This window comes from Onychomys torridus, chromosome 5 (genome assembly GCF_903995425.1).
Source record: "Onychomys torridus chromosome 5, mOncTor1.1, whole genome shotgun sequence".
Taxonomy (NCBI): domain Eukaryota; kingdom Metazoa; phylum Chordata; class Mammalia; order Rodentia; family Cricetidae; genus Onychomys; species Onychomys torridus.
In genome coordinates this window covers 103001731-103020653 of record NC_050447.1, presented here as the reverse complement: position 1 = coordinate 103020653, position 18923 = coordinate 103001731, and the positions used below count along the sequence as shown (strand labels likewise).

Here is an 18923-nt window from a genome sequence, read left to right as displayed (position 1 = left end):
GTTATTCTAATAATATATTTTAGAAAATAAAAATTACTTCTGTTCACTCACTGATTGTCTTTGTATTATAGTAGCAATGGGTCCAGTTAAGGGAGAGCTTTTTCCTTCAGGTCAAAAGAATAGAGTCTAAGTTTGGGAGGAGACATACCATCTTCTCCTCCTGTTCGAGTTAATCAAGTTGGGCCAGTCCATCACCTGGCGAAGAGACTGTCTCAGAAAGGCTGAATCACCTTAAGCCATGCCATGGAGAGGGAGGAATAACCATCCCTTTATTAAGATTAGTTACTATTCCTCAGAATCCTTGTTCTTTGTGCCGTCACTACAGAGACATGGTGAATTCTGTTAGGTCTGTCCACCTTTCTGTGCCTTTACTCAGAATGACAAAACTTTTTTTTTCCTTCTTTTCTGGGTTCTTTCTCCCTCCCTCTCCCCGTCCCTCCCTTCCTTCCTTTCTTCCCTCCTTTTAGTGCTGGCTAGAGCCTAAGTAAGCTTTCTCTAGTCCTTTTGATCTTTTTTATTCTTTCTCTGAAGCCCTGCTCTCTCCACTGTGCTGCTTGTTCACCATCTGGCTGCTACAAAGGTCACAGCTTTCTCTCTTCCTTCTTGACATCTTTCTCCTCTAGGCAGCTGCCAATACTTAACAGCTTGTGTACCTGGAAGTTTTTCTTTGAAATTCTGATAAAATTGTCCTTGAGCTTTCTTCTAAAGCTATCCTTAAATTATTTTATTAATGAGACTGAGAACCCCAAGAGGGGTTCCCAGGCAACATTTGGGACCAACTCTGTTGCCTCTCCAACTCTGTTGCTACATGTTGCCTGGAATAAGAGAGGGCTACAAACATCAGGCTGCAAGGAAGCAGAAATTGTGTCTAACATCGTCCTTTGAGACATCCTTAGGAATATGTGCAGAGTCCCTGCAGACAATTTCAGTTGTGACACTTGCAGTTAGTCTCTGGCTCCTGGACAGATTCCACAATGAAGGCTTTCCCTCTGTAGCCCCGTAGGTCCTTCTGTCACTCCCTCCCCATCAACGCATGAATACCTTGGGAGTGGACTTTAAGAACAAGCTACAGCTCCTATGTTATTACGTATTTGAATCAAAACTTTTAATCAACATGTAAAGAATATGTCTGTATAATAATGTTGATTTCTGAAACAGGACTCAGAGTCAGTGAAAGAATCAAAAACTTCCTGCACTACTCAGGAGAGCAGGCCCTGCACCTCTTGTGGGCAGCACAATAGAGCCAACTCCATTGGCAGAGGTGTGGGTAAGCCAGCCCTGATACTGTGAGCAGGGAAAGCTGTCCCCATTACTCACCTGTCATGTGGCAGCATGAGCAGGAGATAAATGCTCCCCCATCAATGCCTGAGGCAGGTGGAAGAGCTGGCCCCACCTCTCATCTGCTGCTGCACTTGGAGAGTGGCCCCTACCATGCCTGTGCAACACAATAGAGCTGACCCAGAAGGTGTCAGTGTGGGGGATCCATCCTGAGGACCTGAAAGCCGGAGAACTGGGCTCGCCCCTTGCTCATTGCTGCTAGTGAGGACAAGGGAGAGCTGGCAAGCTGACCAACCCTGCAATGACCCAGGTCCAGTACCAGGGTTATGTGTTGGCCCACCTCAACATCCACCCCATCTGTGATCTGCTGGAGCATGTGAAGGGACAGACAGCTCCTGCAGACCCAAAGCTCCAGGATCTCCACAATATAGGGCAATAGCCGGATAAGGAAGAGGAGCTCTAGTGAGGGCCCAGCCTCCATGTTGTAGTAGAAAACAGAGGCCCCTAACCAGACTCTTTGCAGTGAACACTTGCAAGTAAAGATATGTAGACAAAAGGGGTTACTACATGACTCAGTGTGTCACACTACAGCTTCCATGACAAGATATGTTTCTTCTTTTTTTCTGTTATATTTTATTGAGGGCAGATACAAAGGGATGAGAAATGAATAGGATCAAGATGCATGATGTGAAAGACACAAAGAATAAATTTTTAAAAAGTTAATAAAAAAGAAAGACAGAAAGGAAGAAAGAAAGAGAGAAAGAAAGAAAGAAATAGAGGCTGGGCGGTGGTGGCACACGCCTTTAATCCCAGCACTTGGGAGGTAGAGCCAGGTGAATCTCTGAGTTCGAGGCCAGCCTGGGCTACAGAGCAAGATCCCGGACAGGCACCACAACTACACAGAGAAAGCGTCTCAAAAATAAAAATAAAAAATAAGAAAAAAATCCTGTTCTGCACCTAAGGTGAAAGGTGAAGGCCAGCTTGTCACCTAAGAAGTAAAACACAGCAGCGTGCCAGGTCTGCAGTGGAGGCTGTCACCTGTCATTCACTCCCTTCAGGGAGAGTTTCTAGATGGCCTCAAGGCTGTGGTTAGCCTCCAGGTGGGAAGAAGAACACTGGATAGAAACAGTATGACAGATGGAGATCTAAACAAGGCAGGGCCTTAAAGGGACCAAGGTTTCCCTTCAAAGCCTGCAGAGGAACTTCATTAAGGGTCCGAATGAGATGGGGGGGGGGGGGCTGGCCACCTTGAGAGGCATGGTGGGTAGAGGCCAGGGAACCTCTTCAGAAAGCAGCATTTGTATGCAACCCCCAAACAGTCTCCCTGAGGAGTGTCAGACCAATCCCTAGGAAATAGAAAGGTCTGACTTCAGTAGTAACCTTTAGGGTGGCAGGAACTTTCACATTTCCTGATTTGCTTGAGCATAGGGTACATGACAGGGAGCATGGATGAGGCCAGTACTGATTAGGGCCATAAATCAGGGACAGCTTTTAGGTCATAGACTAGTGTTATAAGAGAACTCTTAAATTCTAAGTCCTTTACTGCATACAGAAAGGCCTTTTAGGACTTAAGTGCTCTCCTAAGGTTGTTTAAACTGTATACTATCCTGCACAGAACATTATTGCATTAAAATGTCTGGCCCAGCTTTCAGTCTGGCTTCAAGGGTCCCAAGGTCTCCTGGTGCCTGCCATACAGTAGTCTTATAGGAATTTGGAAAACCCAGACTTACTGCATAGGCCTGGTGGGTTTTCCCAGCCAGTCCAGCCACTTTGCTGGATTTCCTTGTGTGGTTCTGGGAGCTGCAGCAGGGGTTCCTGTCTGCATCTATGATAAACAGCTTTCCTAGAGGGGCCACAGACCTGGCTAGTTTTGGCTCCAGTCCACAGTGCTGTCTTGTGTTTGGCAGCTGAAGCCATAATGGGGGGTGGGGAATCAAAGAAGGACTATCGCACCAAACTCCCTTTTGAAAAGGGCATCACTGATCAAAACGTCTGCTCAGGACTGAGGAGCGCTCAGACTAAATGACTGTGTCCTTTGTATTCCTTCCCCAACTCAATTCTTACCCCAGAATAGGCTAATATTAGGATTCTTTGAGGCTTTTGTTTTTCTTAGTAGTCACTGTAGAAGAATAGGTTTGTTTACTTATTTGTTTAGGTGAGATCTTTTATTCTTGGTTTAAATGTATGCCCCCCCCAACAAAAAAAAATCCCTTGACCACAAGCTCAGGCTCCTTGTGTTGAATTTCATATATTTTTACACTTGTCTGTCATCCAAAGGAAGCAGGGAGACTAGGTCTAAACCAAGCTACTCTCATTTAAATTGCATGATGTGTGCATGCACATGTGCACCCGGCTAATTACAGGTTGCAATAGAATTTGGTAGAATTTCAGTTTAGCTTCATTATGTCACAGACAGAGAAGTAGCATTAAAAGGAAATGCCTAGAGCAGGTGAAGAGAAACACATAGATGGAGTTGTCTTTCAATACAGACATTTTAAGGGGGTTAAGATTTAGTCTGGGGTCTGTCTTGTTAGGTCTATGTGAATATTTCTCAGTATTATGTTCCTATGAGATAGATTGCTTGTGATGGAAGAAGTTCCATTTCCTCATCAGAGAAGACAGAGATGCAGGTGTCTGGTCCTGCGAGTGGGATTCCCCCTGCATCCCGGGTGCCTAGCCAACAAAGCAGAGGCTCTCCAGCTCAGGTCTCAGTGTCTCCCAGAGCTAAGCCTAGAAGCAAGGAAAAGGAAGGATAGCTGGAGAGAATAATTGCTATTCAGTCTTCTTTAATGAGATGTATGGCCCACTGCTGAAAGATTGTGGCTGTGTCTTTTGTTATGCTAATTAGACACCATTAGAGCTTGGCAGTCTTTGATTTCTGCTTAATCCTTTCTGCTTCCTCAGCCGCAGTCCTGACTGGCAAACGGTGGGCAGATAGTGGGCTGCGTGGCACCACGCTTGTTATTTATCACTCTTATGTGTGCAGACGTCTTTGGTAGAAAGGTGGATGATAAAAGATTTATTCTAACAATGGCAGTATGTATTTCAGGCATTTATTTTTTTTACTTTAAAAAATTTAATTTGAAAATGACCACTCTCTGCCTTTCACATCCTATTGCCCACCCCCCAATTGTTATTTCCATGGCTGCTCTTTCAGTCATAAAGAATAGGAGATGACAGTTTGGTTCATCTCTCCTTGGGTGCCAAGATTTCCCTAAAACCTCTGTTTAAGTCCCAAGTTGATTACACCCTAAGATTTTAGGGAAGCTGTAATTCCTCAGGGGGTGTGGGGGGGGCGGGGATAAAAGCAAGAATAATTTAATGGCCCAAACCAACAATTTAGCCTGCTTGCCTTTACAACTTACAGATATGCCTGCCTTCTTTTCTAAAGACTGAAGCATTGTATTTACATGATTGCCACAATTAAGAGTATTTGCAGTGAATTTTAAAAACAACGTCTTTTGAAGAATGACCAGCATGGTCCTTTTCTAAATAGTTCAGGGGTTGGTGTGACCTGTGAAATTCTCCAATAGCAGCATGGTATTCTAGAGCAGCCATGTACAGGAAAAACACAGTGTGAACCACATATTTTCTTTTAAATTACCTGGTAGTTACATTTAAAAAAATACTCTGTGTGTGTGTGAGAGAGAGAGAGAGCCATATGTGGATGTCAGAGAACCTAGGGCTCAAACTCAGGTTGTCAGGGTTGGTAACAAGGGCCTTTATCCTTTGTCCTTTGAGCATCTTGGCTAGTCCCCAGTACTCACAGCTTTAAAATATTTTTTGAGATTATAATATAATTACATCATTCCCCCTTTCCATTCATCCCTCTGAAACCTCCCAAGTACCCCCTCCCACATTCAAATACATGTCCTCTTTTTCTTTAACTGTTGGTGGTGTATGTGTATGTATTCCTAAATTCATAAATATAACTTGCTCAGTCTACTCAGTGTTACTTGTGTGAATATAGTTTCAGGGTTGACCATTCAGTTTTGGATAACCCATCCCTGTGCAGCTCATGTTTGGGCAGTCCTGTTGATGAGACTTCATGGATGTAGCTTCGGACACTTCTAGGAAAGACAGTCTCACAGCAAACTCCCTATTCTGGCTCTTACAGTCTTCCTGCCCTGTCTTCTGCAATGACCCCTGAGCCTCAGGTGCAGGAGCTGTGTTGTAGATGTATCCCTTGGGTTTGGGCTCCACAACTCTGCATTTTGATTGATTGTGGTTTTCTATAATGGTCTCCATGTATTGCAAAGAGAAGTTTCCTTGATGAGGGTGATAACTACACTTGTCCAGCTAGACCCTGGAGGAGGATCCCCAATCCCACATTTTAAAAGTGGAAAAAACAAAACAAAACAAAACAAAACAAAAAAAAAAAACTGGTGAACTTAGAATTAATCCATATATGATTTAAGTCAGTATACCAAAAGTGATGTTTTAACAAAAAGGCAATCTAAAAACCAGTGCAAAATTTGACATAATTTTATTCATGCTAGATTATTTTTTTAAAACAAGGACTCAGGTATCCCATGCTAGCATCTGTCTCCTTCTGTAGCCAAGTATGACGTCAGACTTTTGATTCTCCTGCCTCCATGTCCCAAGTATGTACAACACACCCTTTTGATAGTGCTGGGCATCAAACCCTGGCCTTAGTGCATGGGAGGCAAGCACTCTGCGAACAGAGCAGCGCCCTGGCTCAGGCTGAGGTTTTGGTTCTGGTTTTGAACTGGTGTGTGCTTTGCTTACAATGTCTCACAGCACATTTTGGTTTGGATTTGTTGCCTGTGCTTTTTGTAGAGTCCATTGTATTGAACAGAGGCTGTTTAGAGTAATGGATCACTTTACCATGTGACTAGAATACCTGTCAGAAGAAAAACCTATGTTTAATTTAATGGATTAACTATTATGAGCCGTATGACCTTAACCAAGTCACATTCTCTAAAGGGCCTCTAAAGGGCCTTGATTTTCTCTTCTGGGTCTGGGCTAAGTGATTAACTTAGTCTTCCCTTCCACCTAGGCCACTCTGAATCTGAATTTTGAAAACTCCACTGTAGCCAGTCACTTCTCTATTTAGTTATTTGAAAAGCAACTTCCTACACTACAGTTGGAAAATGTCCAGTGTACCAACCACACCCACACCTCCTTCCCTCTAAACACCTGAATCCTATGAATTCCCCTGGGCCCTGCACTACTGACCATGTGTCTGATGGCTCTCAGTGGTCACCTCTTTGAAATGAGTGAGGCATGGCAGCAGGTTGGCAGATAGTGACTACAGATCACCAGATTCCATAAACTCCATCTCTCTCAAAATCATATTTGCCCTTTTTTCTTTCTTTTGTTTACTTTGTTTTTCTCAGTTTATTGTGTTATCAATGAAACAAAACTTCCACAAGTGTCTTCAAAGAAGATGGCCTATTTAGGAGCCATTGCACATCTGTGCCTTATGAGTGCACATGGCAATAAATCAATCTGAGAATTCATTCTCAGCTCTCCTCACTCATTGTAACCACTTTTGGAGAAATGGATATTTATCTGGTGTTTATTCCTTGAGCTGAGAACAAGGTAGAAGTATTTTCACATGACTTGGATTACTTTGATTTTTGTGTGTTTTGAATTATCTTTCAACAATTCATTCTTCTGTTGGGAGCATCCATTGTCTTCTTACTGTTTCATAGAGCCTCTAGCCAATATACGGTATTTACGTAAGTAATAAATACCATTAGTTACATCTCAGATGTAACTAATAAGCCAGAGGTCCTGAAAATCTTTGTGTTTCTTTTTAACTTAATGGCCACATTGCTCATTTAGTAAACCCTGTATCTGCTGGAGATACAGTCAGATCAATCAGTGGACCCTTAAAACCCAGGTTGTACCAAATTCTAAATATATTGTAAAGTTTTCCTAGGCACACTTTCCTATTATACAGAAGTTCCTGGAGAGAATGACTCCTTCCACTCAACTCCTTTAAGGATGAGAAATGGACGAGAACTTCAGTGGTGACAGAAGGTTTGGAATGTCCCAAGTCTAGAGCCTACTTGTCTCAGGTGACTTTAGCGCTCTTACCAGCCATTTATTACTCTCCTCTGTATGTGGCCTAGCATCTTTGTGTTCATTAAGTAAATCCTTTGAAATACAGAAACAGAATCCATGCTTTCCACAATCAAATATCTGAGCATGTCCTCAGGTAGCATCTAAAGCCTATAAGTGAGATCTCCTACTTTGCTTTAAACTGCCTACCTGATACGCCTACCAGTGAATTTGAAGAGTACCTTGATTTATGATGTTCTTCATCCTATTACTGTAAGACTTTATCAAAGGACTACTAAGTTGGACCATGGAATTTAGAGTACCCTGAGCCTGTGTTCCTAGCCAGGGTCACTCATGTTGGTTCTACAATAAGTTTGTCTTTATCCCCTTTGAAGGGAAAGTTATATTTTTATATCACTGCTATAATCAAATTTAATTTATAAATAAGGCACAATAAGGGGTTAATAATTAAAATAACTGGTAATTAAATTATAATATATGATATTATAAGTATTATATATGAGTGGTCTCAATCACTCTCAAAATATCTCATTGTGCTATGTGTACTAATGGACAGATAGTACATACTGTGAAGATCCTGGGAACAATGGATGATTATGTCCTGATGGGACACACCAGGAGGTTACCAGACAGCACAATCTACTCAGATCAGTGTGTAATTTCAAGTAAGATTTTTCAGACTGAGGTTGACTAAGTGTCACTGAAACTGGGGGAAATAAAAACAAGCAAGAGGGAACCACTGTATCTCCACTTCTAAAAATTGTCATTTTACAGCTGGCAAGATAGTTCAGTAGGTGAAGCCCGATGACCTGAGTTTGATGCTGCACAAGGCTCCACATGATAGAAGGAGAGAAACAACTCCCACAAGTTCCTACATGCACCATAGCACATATTCCCACAGGCACATACACAAATATTGAATTCATTAAAATGTGCATAGTTAGAGATATCTCAGGATAATATTTATGGCCAAAATGTTTTGTGAAAAAAATAATTTCTTCAGTCACTTCATAGTTCTTACTCCTTTTTCATCTTTCTTATGTATACTTGGTAAATAAATTAGTCAAAGCATGTTGTGTATTTCTGTACCTTTATGAAATACTTATTAAAGAAATTTGGCCCAGACTTACCAAGTAATGAGCAAAAGGGACCAGTGGGAAAGATCAGTAGGGTGAAGATGGGTCAAGAATGAAGTTTTTAGGATTGAGCTTTGGGGGACAGGGGTCTGGAGAGATGGCTCAGTGGTTAAAAGCACTTCCTGCCCTTCCAGAGGACCCAGGTTCAGTTCCCAGCACCCATGTCAGATAGTGCAGAAGCATCTGTAACACCAGTTTCCGGGGAATCTTATGCCTTTAGTCTCCACAGGCACCCACACAGACATACACATATCCCTTACCCTGATACCTCCCCCCACACACATACACATTATTAAAATACAAAAGAAAAATAAATCTTAAAAGGGATAGGGAACCTTATCTATATATCTCATGTGAAGTAATATAGTTCCATTAATAAGATACTATGGGTAGATTTTACTGCCAATCTCTAGCTAAAGAACTCAGTTATGAATTCTGAGCACTTTTCCATACTGCCTGGACATGGTAGAGCTTACTTTGTGCTTGGAAAAATAGAGTTGACCTACTTGTATGTGATAAGGAGAAAAGATTTGTGTGAGTTTATTGGACAACATAGATCTCATGCTGTCCATCAGTGCCACAATTAAACACACACACACACACACACACACACACACACACACTTCCACTAAAGCACTAGAGGTAGTATCCTGAAATATTCTGAAATGCCAAGCAATTACTTAAGTCTCTAAAGATCTTCAGATGCCATGTCTAGGCAGGCGAGGTGTAGGCTTCCTTTGGAGCAGTCTTGGGTGGTCACCTGCCAAGACACTAGGCACCACTGCCTTTGGCTCTCTGTTGGTAGGTGAAAACAGTTCTGGAATGAACGGTGAGGTTTGGCCTAGCTCTGAAGACACTACCAGCATTTGCATTTGTGGCTGGGGTGGTCACATGGCTAGAAGAAAATGAGCCGGCCACTGCAGGGAAAGGGAGGGGCTGCTGGCACAGTGCCTTTGTCACCTGAACTGTCTGGAGGGGAGGTTCTGTGTCCTGTGTCCTTTTGAGAGAAGGGACTTTGGAAGGACCTGTTTTTCAGACTTTCTTCATATTTAGGTTTTTTTCTGAGTAAAAGAAAGAAATTATAAAGCCAGTGAGATCCTTATAGCATTTAATCTGTATGCAAACATAGATGACTTTAAAAGCACAGACATTGTGCTTCAAAGGAATCTTCTTTTCCCTCTTGAATAAAATTAGCCCTGCTAATAAGCATAGCTAAACAGTATTTTTCCACACAGAGAATAATGTCTTTTTAAAAAACAAAAATATTTTTTATCATTTTTTCACAATTAGACACAAGTTCCTTTAAAAATAAATGTCATCATCTCTTATGAGCCCTTGAGTAGCCCAAGTAACTGCAAGCTAGCTTCATGGGTTCTGATGGGCTGAAGCTTATTGCTTGTTTTCTACCATACATTCCTGTGTTGCATGCCTCTTCCATTATAGAATGGCACTGTGCAATAAGAATGTTATTAAAATTTAATGCTATTGCTATTATCACTGTTGACTCTCTTTAGTATACATATGCCTGGTTCTTTAATTCCAGAGCCTGCCAGGCGAGCACACAGAAGTGTGGATAAACAGTCAGGAAACAGAGTGGTACCTGGAGATCCATCGTCGAATGCTCTGCCTATTGTGAGTCAAAATGGAAAGGTTATCATTTTCATTAGCAGAGAACAAGACCATGCTTTTCTCCAAGTGTAATTACAGCGGTTCACTGGCAACAGCACACTACAGTAATTAGTCTAAAGGTGTATGTGAGGGCAGGCTTCTGCACAGACACTAGAAATATTATTCCACAGTTTAAGGTCACAGCCTTGTGTTTAACATGTTCCAGGCAGCTGGGGGGTGGGGGGTGGGGGGTGGAGGGCTAAACTTAATTTGACTGGAGCTAATGAAAGACATTTGACATTTCCCAGAGTTGTGCATTCAGAAGTCAGTCAGATAGAAAAATTGTATTTTATTATCTACAATTTTAAAAAAATCTTAGCCACAGAAGTAGCATGTCATAATATTTTGTAGAGCAAACAGAGATAAAATTCAAGTTGATTAGGACTATGATATAAATGATCCTAAGCACATACAGTTTAATCTCCAGTCCTTTTTGGAAACAAGTGTGGATAGAAAATGTAATTTTGTTTTGTTTTTGAGACAGGGTTCTACACCATGGCCTAGGCAGGCCTGGAACTCAGTATATAGCCATATGTCCTCAAACCTGTGATAAGCCTTCTGCCTCAGCCACACAAGTGCTGGAATTTCAGGAGTCTGTCTCCAAGCCCAACATAGAAAAAGTAATCATTAGACTCTTTCAGGAGATCACTTCTTTACTACCTTACAGCTTTTCAAGTAATAGATGTATGTTACTCTCACATTGTGTGTGTGTGTGTGTGTGTGTGTGTGTCTGTGTCTGTGTCTGTGTGTGAATGTTTACAAATTTTCCAAATAAACTCTGACCTTTGTGGCGTTTTGTGACTTTTTTTTGTTCTATTTAACAGTCACATTGAAATACTAAAACTTGTTATAACCCAGAATTGAAAATAGAAATTACATTGACATTATTTTCCAAATCCACTTCTCGGGTTTTCTAAAGACAACAGTGTCATGGAATATTACTTTACTATGAAAAGGTGTGTTACATTCGTTTCTGCTGCATCTGTTTAACTATGTAAAGATGGGTTGCTGTTTCACCTTCCCTGCCTAAGGCACTTGACTGGTCTAATAAAAAGCTGAATAGCAAATAGCTAGGCAGTAGAGAGATAGGATTGGCAGGCAGAGAGAATAAGTAGGAAAAGGAATCTAGGCTCAAGAACAGAGAAGAGGGAAGGGAGCTATCCAGCCAGCTAGATATGAGAAGCAGACATAGAAATAGGACATACACAATGAAAGGAAGGTAAAAGTCTCAAGGCAACACCAGAGATGAAGAGAAACAGGTTAAACTAAGTTATAGAGCTTGTGGGAGCCGGGCGGTGGTAGGACGCCTTTAATCCTAGCACTGGGAGGCAGAGCCAGGTGGATCTCTGTGAGTTCAAGGCCAGCCTGTGCTACAGAGTGAGTTCCAGAAAAGGCACAAAGCTATACAGAGAAACCCTGTCTTAAAAAAACTTTAAAAAAAAAAAAAAAAAAAAGAGCTGGTGGGACAAACATCAGATAAGGCCGAGCTTTCATAACTAATCATAAGTCTTCATGTCATGATTTGGGAACTGGGTGGTGGTCCAAAAGAAAGCCTGATACATAACAGAAAGGTAAAAAGGGGAAAAATAGTAAAGGAAACACTTCATATGCAGTGTGCAGGAAGACCTCAAATGAGTGTAGAGGCCCTCCCCCCGCTTTGCTTTTTCTAATATAAAGAGGATTTAGACAGTTCCGTCTCTTACCAAAATCAAAGATGTTCACCCAAACACCCCAGCTTCATCTTGAATGTGCCCCCCTTTCTTCCTGCAGTTGTTCTTCCACAGTACTGAATGGCGTTGTTGAGAAGAATGGGGGAAATGGAGTCGTTCTGATGACGCATGCAGTCAGCAGCCAGAATCTGTGCAAAACCACTGCTTTCCTAGCGTGCCCTGTGTTTACCCGTGTTCCCAGCCGTGCTGTTAGAACAGACCCTCCCTCTCAACTTCAGCCCTTGGGAAATCTCAAGCTGTGGCACTGGTGACACACCTCTGGTGATGTAACAGGCTGAAAGCTGCACAGGACTGAATTTGAAAGGCATCGCTTTCTGTTTGCCCTCTACTGTGTTTCTGTACTCAAGAGAAGTCAGGTACTGCAGCATGGGGTCTGGGAAGCCACGTTTCCAGTTGTGTAGTAATCAGGAGGCACGGAGAGCCGGCTCTCTTCTTTCTCTAGGCCACTGCTGCTGTGCACCTCATCCTGCCTCATTGGGTGGTTTGTTTTGTCGTGTCGTCGTTGTTTTGGGGTTTGTTGTTGTTGTTGTTGTTTTTCTGTCTAGGGGAATACTGGATTTATTTCCTATTTTCTATTTTCTGTCTTAGTTGCAAGATGGAGAGAAAAGAGAAGGGAGGGGTAGGCAGGGGGAGATAAAAGTACTGAGGTTCATTCCCTTACCTGGTCTCTCCAAGCCTTGGACCACGACTGTCCAGGGTAAGGACTGTTTCCAGAGCTCTTGGAGGCCCCGCCTGCACTGGAGATCTTGTGAGAATTTCTGCACACTAGTCCTCACTTCATTCTATCATCCAGTCTATTAAACAGATAGCTTTGCAGGACTTTTTACAGTTCATCTTTCTCAGAATGACCTTTTAAAGTTAGTTTAAGATGGGGTAAATGAAGTTTTGTCCATCCTGGGGAAAATCGCTTTCTCCGCTGACATTTGATGAATAAATTGCAGAGTATACTCAGCGGATACCAAGACCAGGAGCCACTCTGGAAAAGTCCAAAGAGCTGAATTAAGAAACAAGAAAGTGAGCCACATTAGCCCTTGCTTCCCAGTTAGTATCAAGGTGTTTTCCTGGCACATGTGCTGAAGATGGAAGGTTTGTAAAGGGAAACTGAGTTTGCCATAGAAACACCCAAATGCGGCCTTATACTGCTAAGCGAAACTCTTCAGCTCCAAGGGTCACACATTAAATAAAAACATTTAACTGAGTGTAAATTACATACTAACAAAACAAGAAAGACAAGAGGCATCTTTCTGAGGGTTTGGTTTGGTTTTTATTTTTTGGTTTTTCAAGACAGGCTTTCTCTGTATAACAGTCCTGGCTCTTCTGGAACTTGCTCTGTAGATCAGACTGGCCTCAAACTCACAGAGATCCACCCGTCTCTGCCTCCCAAGTGCTGGGATTAAAGGCGTGTGTGGCTACCACCCAACTTCTGAGGTTTTTGCTTGTTTGGTTGGTTGGTTTTTTTTAAAGAGGTTTATTAAATTTCTGACAGGCTTTAGGTCATGAGTAGCCCTTTGAGGGACTTGTGAGTGTTCTTTGGTGGCCATTAAAGATCAAGTTAGTGGTTTCAGTGCAGGAAGAGAAAAGCTGTTATTTTCAGGTGCTCTCTGTACATACTTGCTAACTGGAAGAAAAGAAACAGGCTGATTACACGATTTCCTTTGTCAGATTCCCATGAAGCCTGTGTCCACGTCAGTCCCTGACTGCAGATCTGCAGTAAAAGATGACATAAAACTTGGATGTCAAAGTGTGTGTGTGTGTGTGTGTGTGTGTGTGTGTGTGTGTGTGTGTGTGTGTGCAGGTTCTGACCAGTCCAGAAGGGGCATCAGAGTCACAAGAGCTGGAGTTGTAAGCAGTCGTAAGCCACTGATGGCAGGCTTGGGGACCAAGTGCTAGGCTCTTTTGAGCATTGCATTCCTCCTCTCAGCCCTCTCTCTTCCAACAGCTTCCCGTGAAGAAGTGAAGGTCAAAGCATAGACGGGTCTCTTTCATCTTGACACCCATCTGCTGACAGGCACCCTGTGCCCTGCTCTGCTCTCCTACCCACACATGTAGCGCCCCGTGTGCTTTGGGCTAGGTGTTATGGAGTTTATTTGGTTTTTTTCCATCTCCCTTGGGTGCTGCTAGATCACGTGCTCCTTCTGTGTCCTACCATGCCTTTCTTCCTGTCCTGGAATGTCAAGGTTGTTCTGAAGTCACCCTTAGAACATCCTTCAGATTGGCCAGGGGCATCTCAACTCTTCTCTGCTGACTTGCTACTGTGCTGCCGTGGAGGATGTTTGAGAAGCATGGTGTCCAGCCCCCTTATAGGCTATGCAGGATTTTGTTTAATCATTTTACAGAGTAACATGACTTTGCATTCCTGGGGGTGGCTCTAGCCCTTTGGCAGAGTTCTGTCACTGAAAAGAGGAAGCTGTAGAAGGCCAAATCTTAGCATAATGTCAGATGAGTGGACTTGTGGCCTGGTGCTAGCTAAGGCCCAGTGCATGCTCTATCATTGTGTAAGATGAGCTCTGGTCCCTTCTCATCAGCCCTGCTGCTTGTACAGTAGCTAGGAGGTGTGGTCTGATGTGCCTAAGGAGGCCTGTGGCTTGACCCATCCTGCCAGATGCCCTGTTTTTATCTCAGGGACAGAGCTCCTCACTCTGCTAGCAGAAGCACTCATGATAAGGCATATCATGCTGGTCATTGTAAATCTTGATAGATAAGTCTTTAATGGAATTAAAGACTTGGGGAGGGATCACATTTAGAAAACATAATAAACAAATGGTTCCTCTAAAATGAGGTTTGATGGCTAGGGTACAACTCAGTGGCAGAGTACTTTCCAGACCTGTACTAGCCCCTAAATTCCATGCCCTGCATTGAAAGATTAATTAAAAAATATAAAAGACATGAAGCTTACATATATATGGCAAATCTGGAAAGTCTTTATTGTTCCCAAAGCCAAGTGCTTCTTGGAAATGCTCTTCCTCAATCTCTGCGGCTTCTAGGATGACTTGAAGGAGTCAGTTCTCTTCATGGTTGTGATTAATGGATAGTCCAAGTCTTCATGCATAAAAATCACAAAGGGGAGCCGAATTAGTTCTTACTGCGGCTCTTAGGGATGGGGTGCACTGCAGCCGTTCCCATCAGTGCTCAGCTTTCTTCTCTTTTGCTCGGTATCCTCTGGGAATCGTAAGAGCTGCAGTAGGGACCCATGTCCGTGCTGAGAAAGGTGTTTGCTACTTACTGTTCATCTCCATGTACTACAGTTCTGAGCCCCTTTGGCAAATGACAGTTAAAGGCTCATCTATAAATGATTCTCTGATTGATCACAATCCCACCTGCCTCCATAAACATACAGAGTTTCCTGTCGTTGTTTGGTTGGTTTTTGTTTGTGTGTTTGTTTTTACTGTCAGCATTTTTATCTGTACATGAAATGGAACAACTGGCCACAAAAAACAAGCATAGAGAAACAGCAAATAGCACACATCTTCGACATTTTCACAGTGTTAACGCTAGCTAGATGAAGTTTAATTGCAGATTACCTTAAGAACCATCGACAGGTACTTATCCTAAGTCGTAAGCAACTCATACTGTGAGCTGTGTGCAAATATCCCAGCTTTCTCCAGAAGAATAAACACCCATGGAACCTACTATTTACCAGTCTGTCTTGATAAATGGAACTCTGGAAATGGAAGCTCATTGTAGAAATTGGAGGAACTTTCCTTGGGGTCTGTTTGGATTGTTTTTAAAGAGATGTATTATAGGAGTGTGCATTTCTTTTCAGGGGGTGAGATCAGTCTTGTAAAAAAAAAAAAAAGAAAAGAAAAGAAAAAGAAAAGAATCATCAGAGACCTTGTAGCCTTTGGCTAAGGAAACTGCATTTTGAATAGGGTGGTAAGCTAGATGGCACGTTAGGGTGTACTTAGGTATTGGCAATGTAAGAGGGAGTGAGGGGTTTACTCTGTTTTTAATTGTTAGGTGGTTGATTCAGTGCAGCTGTGTTTATGGTTCCTAAATGATAACTGCCTGAACACAGTGACAAGTCCCCACAACTGGGAATAGGGCCTTGGCGGGGAGGGGGTCATCCCGCCAGTATGGGGTGTTTGTACCAAGTAGCAACAGCAAAAGCAGTTCCAGGCAGTTTTACAGCTCACTTGATGGAGCAGACATTTTTGACAAGGTTGAATTTTGTTTTTTAACTTATGGTCATTAAAAAATGGCTGCATAATTTGGAAACACAGACACAACAGACCCATTGGTTGGTTGCTTCTTAAAATGTATTTTTATTACTTCTTTGAGACCTTTATATAGTTTATTTTATCATACTCATCCCATATTTCTTTCCCTAACTCCTCAGAGATCCACCCCTCCTCCCCAACCTCTCCCAGCTTTGTGTCCTCTCTTAATTACCCAGAGTCCAGTTTATTCTGCCCATATACTCCTGGGTTTGAGGCCATCCACTGTAGCATGGTCAACCTACCAGAGACTACACTCTTAAAGAAAATGAACTCTCCCTTCATTGTAAGGAATCAACTCTCAGTAGCTCCACAGAGATGGGGTTGTGAGCCCTTCCCCACTCTGTGCTAGAATTCTGACGGCCTGATCTTGTGCCAGTCTTATGCCAACAACTGCAGTTGCTATGAGTTCATGAGGTCTTGTCATGTCCAGCAACACTGGTTTGCTCCCATCCTCGCTCACCTCTGGCTTTTACAGTCTTTCCAACCCTTCTTCTGTACTGTTCCATGAGTCTGCGTCTGGTGGGGGGAGGGGGGATATCTGTCTCATTTGTGGCTGAGCACCCCACTGACACTAATTCTATGTCCACTAACCAGCTGAGAGTTTCTGCTCTAACCACCACTCACAGTACAAAGAAAATTCTCTGATGAGGTCTAAGAGCTGCAGTAATCACGGGTATAAAGATATTAATTTTGAGGGTAGTTTGATACTGTGTCCATTCAGCATAATAGTAGTTGTAGATTCACCTCTAGGACCTGTGAGCTCCCCAAACCATGGATTCTTGGTCAGATTAACAATACCAGGAAAATGTTCCCTCCCATAGAATGGGCCTTAAATCAGAGAGAGAGAGAGAGAGAGAGAGAGAGAGAGAGAGAGATTACTTCTATAATGTTTGTAACACTGTTGTCCCCTGGCATATCTTGCTACCCCTATCATTCTAGTTCACAGGTTTCACAGCTTAGCCAGACTGTTGATGTCTTTTCTCTCCTGGCAGCCTATATAGCACCTACTAATACTAGGCATCAGAGAAGAAGCTTCCCATTCAGTACCAACTTGTTTTCCCCATGTCCTGTGATTGAGGTGAGTGGTGTCTTTAGCAATAGCTCTTACTGTCAAGTTCGAGTGAGTGGGGCAACCAAGAACAGTGGCAATGACTTGTATTGTTTAGGGAGCCTCCAGGACATCTCTCAAGGGGAAGTATCCCATACCCGGCACTGGGTTTTTATTTGGCAACCTATGGCCTTTAAGGGTATCTTGTTTAGGGTTTCTATTGCTATGATGAAACACCATGGCCACAAACAACTTGAGGAGGAAAGGCTTTATTTCATTGTACAACCTATAAGTCCATCATCCATGAAAGTCAGGGCCTTAACCTGTAGGAAGGAACTGATGCAGAGGCCATGAAGGAGTACTGCTTATGGCTTGCTCCCCATGGTTTGCTCAACCTGCTTCTTACGCACCCAGAACCACCTGCCCAGAAATGACACCACCCACAGTAAGGTAGGCCCACCCACATCAGTCATTAATCAAGAAAATGCCCCACAGGCTTTTCCAAAAACTAGTCTGGTGGTTTCTCAATTGAAGTTCCTTCTTCTCAAGTGACTCCAGCTTGTGCCAGGTTGGCAAAAACCTATCCAGTACAGGAAGGAACATTATCCACCGTGTAGGGTAACTCCAATTATGAATTATGAATGTGTGTGTGTGTGTGTGTGTGTGTGTGTGTGTGTGTGTGTGTGTGAAGCTTATAAATACAATGGCCTTTCCAACCATCTTTAGTATTGATCATCCTTCTCCCTCCTTTGCCCTACCCTCCCATCCCTCTCTGCCTCCCCTGACCTCTCCACCCCTTTCCCTTCACATCTTCTGTCTTCTATCCTCTTACCTTAAGGCCCTTCTCCCCCAATCCCTACCAGTGACCCTCTGGCTTTCTGGATCCTACAGGTTCTCCTGATTAGACACTCAAATCCAAGATCTGCCTATGAGTGGACATGTGACATTTGTCTTTCTGGGTCTGCTGTTGGTTACTTCAGTCAGAATAATGTTTTCTAGTTCCATTCATTGATCAGCAAATTTCATAATTTCATGTTTTCTCTTAAAGAAAAAACAATGACATGGAGTTGTAGCTATAACAAAGAGACACTTGCCTACAAACAGAGAAAAACATATATAATGAGTAAAAAAATTGTGCAAGGTATTCGTAATTTCAAAATTGTATGAACAGGTAGACTACTGAGGTGTAAAGGCCTAACAACTAATTTTGTTTTTTAAATTATGTGTGGGTTTTAAAATTAATGTGTGTGTGTGTGTGTGTGTGTGTGTGTGTGTGTGTGTGTGTAAGGGGTATGTGCACATGAGTGAGTCCAGGTGCCCCTGGAGCCGGAAGAGCAAATCAGATGCCCAAGAGCTGGAGTTACAGGCAGCTGTAAGCCATCCAGTATGGGTGCTGGACTCAAATGTTGATCTTCTGGAGGAGCTGTGTGCACACTTCATCACTGAACCATCTCTGCAGCCTCTAATGACTAGTTTTGGGTGCATTTTCTTTAGTGTTATATCCCTTATAACTCAAATTAATGTTTATTACTATTCTTCCATATTGCCAAAATATTTCCCTGCATTTGGATTAGAAGCAGCTTGTTCTGGCTTGTTATGTAAGTTTGTTGCAAGAAACAAAGTGATATTTAGATCTTGGTGTATTTTAGGAGCCTTTTTTTTTTTTATCTTTCTTGTGTGGAAGAATGAAATCTGATCAAGTTGTTTCATAGTCATGTAAAAAATGAGTTTGTGCTATGGTGATTTTACATTCCTGCGTAGTTAATGCTTTTCAAGAGATTTGAATGAGTTATGC

The 18923-nt window shown here is 42.5% G+C and overlaps 1 protein-coding gene across 1 annotated transcript in view; it reads left to right on the top strand.

Annotated features, from left to right (window-relative positions):
* Cdkal1 (CDK5 regulatory subunit associated protein 1 like 1) overlaps nt 1–18923 on the top strand; it is a 554248-nt gene that overhangs the window by 504253 nt on the left and 31072 nt on the right.